The sequence below is a fragment of the Colobus angolensis genome, unplaced genomic scaffold, assembly GCF_000951035.1.
Source record: "Colobus angolensis palliatus isolate OR3802 unplaced genomic scaffold, Cang.pa_1.0 Scaffold286, whole genome shotgun sequence".
Taxonomy (NCBI): domain Eukaryota; kingdom Metazoa; phylum Chordata; class Mammalia; order Primates; family Cercopithecidae; genus Colobus; species Colobus angolensis.
In genome coordinates, this window is record NW_012116110.1 from 1,121,860 (window position 1) to 1,127,847 (window position 5,988).

Genomic DNA, 5,988 nt, shown 5'->3' on the forward strand with positions numbered 1-5,988 from the left:
AAACTTAATGAGCATGCAAGTAGATTCTTCCACAGCCAAGCCTCAAAAAAAGAATGCAGCCCAGGACGGACACCTTGATTGTGACCCTGATCTGTGCCCAGACTCTTGCCCCATGGAAACTGTGAGATAAGGAATGTGTATTGTTTTAAGCTGCTACATTTGTGGTGATGTATTATGCAGAAATAGAAGACTAATACACTATGAGAAGAAATAAAGGTCAGAAGTCTTATTTAAACTGCCCATGCTTAAAGTGAATTGGAGTCAGTCTACGTCTGGCTGAAGAGTCCTATGCTAAACTCCCTCCTTTGAAAATAATCACAGGAAGAAATATTCAGCGACAGGCAGAGTCACCTGAGTGCCATGGCAACCATTCCAAAGAATGTCTATTAGCTTCCTAGAGGATCTAGGTTCTGTGATGGAAAGCTTATTAACCAGAAGAACTTCTTAAGCAGATAATGAAAAATAATGGGCATAGTGACATGTTCTAAAATCTTATTATACTATACAGGAAACTTCTAAGTAGCTTTACTTAAAATTCCTAGAAGTGCAGAAAAGTGAGAGACAATCAATTTGTCTTCATCTTCCTATAACTCATGTTTTTGCAAATAAGTTTCTATTAAATCTCTATACCTGTGAACTCATGTAATAGTTCTGGAGTAAAAGTGAGTTAAAAAGAAAGAATGCCTAATGTGACCTTTTTAAAGGCATTGTTACGGGGCTGCGATATTTCATGTGTTAGGCTCCTCTTATATTAACCCACAATTATATTTTTTAGGCTTTTAATGATTTCTTCATAGTTTTTTATAGGATGACAACTTCAAAAATTAACCACATAAGATTCCTTATAGAAAACTATGAAAAGGTAACTTCAGAATATGTGACCCCTATAATAAGGGGGCTAAAGTCTGAATTTAAACCAATTATAACTTTTAAACATATCCATATCAGGATTCCATCAATCTTCTCCTTCATTTATCCAATGCCAGCATCAAGTATTTAATGACAAGATTATCTAATATTTAGAATATTTAATTCTTAAGTTTTTACTTCACATTATGATTAGACAGCTGATGTTAATGTTAACTCATGACTGATACTAACCATTATACATGCCACAAGTTTAAATACTATCTAAACTTCCTTTTAGCACTAATAGTTCATGATTAACCTCATTTCTGAGCAACATTTATTAAACAAGTACAGACATTAAGAATTCACATGAAGTAAAAACAGGCATAATATCTGTGAAATGATGACAAGTTGCATAAGATGAAGTCAGAATCCACATTTTGTGTTGGATTGAAGTTCCAGAAATTTCCAGAGGGACAAAGCATGGCAAAGGTCTGGAAACTGAGAGTTCAGGTTGAGAGTCTTGGATCAGCTGTGCTTAAGGCAAGCCAAAGGTCTAGAGCCTGGGAGTTCAGTCGAGTTAGGGGATGTAACCATCAGTCACTCAACATATTATACATTCATTGAGCACTGCTATGTATTGACCCAATTCCAGTGCTGCGGTTACCCCAGTAAATGAGGCTGTCAGGGTCCCTGTTTTCCCTACTTGCATTCTGTTTGGGGCACAAACAATTAATAAGCAAGCAAACAACTAATTAAAGCAATTTCAAATAGTGGAGAGTTAATTCAAACGAACACATTACTGAGGTCCTTCTCCCAGTCACACAGTGTCCAGGTGCTTGAAATACATTAGTCAACAAAGCAGATATAGATTCCCACCATCATGGAGATCACATTCTACTAGAGAAAAGATATAATATCACAAGTCATAATAAGTATTAACTTATATACCATGTAAAAAACGTAATATGTGCTATATTTTTTTAAAAAAGGCCGGAAAAAGGTGATTGGAAGTATATACGTGAAGGGGCAGTGGGTCACAATTCAAAAATGGGGCAGTCAAGATAGGCACCAGTAAGCAAGTCACATTAGAGCAGACTTGAAGAAGGAAACCACAAATGCAAAGGTGCTAAGGCAAGGCTGAATTCAGCATGGAGGAACAGAAAGAAGAATGATTGGGCATAATGATCAGGGGACAGGGCCAGCAACGTGGGCAGGAACCAGATCACACAGAATTGAGTCAACAGGCCAACTCTGATTCCTAATTGCTCCCCATCTCTGCTACATTGCTATCTTCTTCCTGTCTATGGACCCTGCTCATCAGTTTCAAACACATTCTAATATCTTCTGTCTTTAGAAAACCATTCCACCCTCCTGGCCGCCACTGAATGTCTACCATCCTTATCAGCTACGTTTCTCCAAGGAAAGGTCCAGACATACTGCCTCTACCTCCTGGCCCTCCTATTTACCCTGAAGTTTACTCTAATTGGATCACTCCCCAACACTTCTCTTGAAGGTCACCAATGATCTGCACATGTCGAAATGCAAAGGACACTTGTCCTTAACTTATCAGGCTCTCTGCTGCTTCTGGCACAGGTGACCAGGCTCTCTTTCTAGAAACACTTCCCTCTCTCCATGACAATACCACCATCCTCATTTTCTCCTGTATCTCTGGCCTCTCTTCAGCTTCTCTTCTTAGGAGTAATCCATAAATAAACATACATGTTCATGTGAAAAAAATATGTGAAGGTTTTGGTTAACCGAAAGCTCATTCATCAGCCCTAATGGCCTTGGCCCAGGGCAAATCACTTAGTCTCCAGGGGACACTACAGTCAGTAAAGAAGAAAGAGCTTCAGAACAAGGGAGACCTGCCAGGGCTAATGCTTTTTAACTGAATGACCTTGAGCAAGACACTTCTCTCCAGGACTCAGTCTTCTCACCTGTAAAATAGGGATTTTTAACAGTGGCCTTGCAAGGCTATTATTAAGACTAAATGATTTATCCTTCCTAAGTTCTCTGGCCAATGCCTGATACTTGGTAGATGCTACTCTGCTGTTAGTGTCCTCCTGAAGCTCAGAAAAAAAAAAACACCTTTTGGCTAATATCCAGAATCTACAAAGAACTTAAACAAATTTACAAGAAAAAATCAACCCCATCAAAAAGTGGGCAAAGGATATGAACAGACGCTTCTCAAAAGAAGACATTTATGCAGACAACAGACACATGAAAAAATGCTCATCATCACTGGCCATTAGAGAAATGCAAATCAAAACCACAATGAGATACTATCTCACACCAGTCAGAATGGCGATCATTAAAAAGTCAGGAAACAACAGGTGCTGGAGAGGCTGTGGAGAAATAGGAACACTTTTACACTGTTGATGGGACTGTAAACTAGTTCAACCATTGTGGAAGACAGTGTGGCGATTCCTTAAGGATCTAGAACTAGAAATACCATTTGACCCGGCCATCCCATTTCAGGGTATATACCCAAAGGATTATAAATCATGCTGCTATAAAGACATCTGCACACATATGTTTATTGAAGCACTATTCACAATAGCAGAGACTGGGAACCAATCCAAATGTCCATCAACGATAGACTGGATTAAGAAAATGTGGCACATATATACCATGGAATACTATGCAGTCATAAAAAAGGATGAGTTCATGTCCTTTGTAGGGACATGGATGAAGCTGGAAACCATCATTCTCAGCAAACTATTGCAAGGACAGAAAACCAAACACTGCATGTTCTCACTCATAGGTGGGAACTGAACAATGAGAACACTTAGACACAGGAAGGGGAACATCACACACCAGGGCCTGTCATGGGGTGGGGGGAGGGCGGAGGGATAGCATTAGGAGAAATACCTAATGTAAAAGATGAGTTAATGGGTGCAGCACACCAACATGGCACATGTATACATACACATGTAACAAAACTGCAAGTTGTGCACACGTACCCTAGAACTTAAAGTATAATTAAAAAATAAAAATAAAAAATAAATAAATAAAATTAAAAAAGAAAAAGAAAAAAGATAAAGCAACTTTTGTCTGAATAACACAGGAAAGAAAAATAATATTAAAAGGAAGGGAAGGAGAAGCTATCATTAAACTGTTCTGGGTGGAGTCACTGTTAATGACCCATAAACAAATTAACTTTCTTTGCCTTTTAAACCTAAAATTCTTAAGTTAGAAAGAGATTTCAAACACATTAAATCTCTTCAAATATCTAATTATCAGCAGGAAGCAAATATTAATCATTACTGAATGCTCCAACTTCCCTCCCTCAAATGTGTCTTATGTACTTTTTTCTTTATTGAGAGAGAGTCAGTACAGGGTAGGAGGATATCCCTACAGCCTGGATTTAAATTCTGCCTCTCTGCTTCTGAGCTTTGAGACTGTGTACGGAGAACCTGAACTTCCTGTGCTGCAGTTTCCTCAACTATATAATATGAGACTAATTATACTACTTATGGGACTGTTTTAAAAACTAAATGAGGTAATATAGATGTAGTGTTTACAACAGTTCCTGGTACAATGGTGAGCTCTCAATGAAGATGAAGATCACAACAATAATGACCACTACTATTATTAGTTCAACTACCCTTGGAGTTCTCACTTCACACCCATTCAGTGATTTGGAATCAGATACATGAGGTACTTGTTCATACTTATCATTTTCCTGTATAGAACAATCCATATTTTAAAGGAAATAGATATTGCTGGGTATTTTCTTTCCATTTGCCTCTCTGGATCTACTGCCTCTCAATTCTGTGATCCAAACGAATGACACTCTGTGATCATTGGGCTTCCTTGTCCTCTCATTTCTGGTTGGGTTAAGCCAATGGGACACATTGGCAGGAGATAGGAGAGAGGCAGGAAAGTGAGGTCAGAGTATCGATTCCTCTAGCTCCCTCCCTGCTGGGTCATCATGGTCATCAGCCTCTCCTACAGGCCACAGCTCCTGCCAGGCTGCCCTCCCTAACAGCTATAGCTACTCTGTCTGGGGTTTGAGAATCTTCCCTCTGTTGGCCCCTTCAGGCGTAGATAGGGTTAAAGCTCCCCACTGTTGCAAATCTCAGGATGCCCCACCATCTCTTGTTGTTTTATGTAGTCCTGAACATATCTTTTTAAAGAGTCTCTTCATTAAACTCTTCTAAATTACCTGATTCTTTCCTGCTGGAACCCAGACTGACACATAGGTCATGCTTTTCAACATATAGCCATGCAAAACATGAAGGAAAGGTAGCACCTGGAATACTTTCTATAAGTAGAAAGCAGCAGTTGAGCCAGAAGGCTGAGACTCTCTCCCAAAGCACTCCACTTCAAACTCTTTTGTCACTGGAGCCGGGTAGCTCACATGGAGGGCAAAGTGAAGGACTCTAATCTTCTCAGCATTTGCCATCCCAACTGACCTTTCATTCAGGTAAATGTTATTTCCTCTGACAACTCGAAGGATGAGAGGACTTGCTGGTACTCCATCTCTCAAATGATCAAAGTTTCCTCTTCAGCCACATTCAATCCACTGAGATATTTGCTACCATGCCCTTGAGAACAGGTTCAAATACAAGTTTCTCTAATACTACTGCTCCTTTTCTAAGCTGGCCTAGCAGAACTGGAGTTAACAGGAACATCTTGGAGTTCTCCCTGTTAGCAACCAAGCCACAGATAATACTCAATGCCCCAAAGCTGCAGCTCTTAATTATAACCAGAAGCTTAATTTTAGAAGGTGACACCAGCATCAGCTTTCAGCTTCACAATCTGAACTAATCATTAATTGCATGTTTAGGTCAAACTCTATGAGAAAGTTATTCAATAAATGGGAAGAGGAAGCAGAGCAAGATGGCTGAATAGAGGCCTTTACTGATTGATCATCTTCCCTGCAGGAACACCAAATTGAACAACTATCCACACAACAAAGCACCTTCATAAGAACCAAAAATCAGACGAGCGATCAAAGTATCTGGTCATAACTTCGTATCAGTGAAAGAGGCACTGAAGAGGGTAGGAAAGACAGTCTTGAATTGCCAGTGCCACCCCTCCACCATCCCCTGGCAATGACCATGTGGTGTCGAGAGAGAATCGGAATTTAGGATAGGGAGAGCACAGTGACTGAAGAACTTTGCATTGAAA

General features: G+C 39.7%; 1 protein-coding gene across 1 annotated transcript in view; it reads right to left on the minus strand.

Moving 5' to 3' along the window:
* Positions 1–5,988, minus strand: part of APBA1 (amyloid beta (A4) precursor protein-binding, family A, member 1) — a 230,240-nt gene that overhangs the window by 184,884 nt on the left and 39,368 nt on the right. The window lies entirely within an intron of this gene.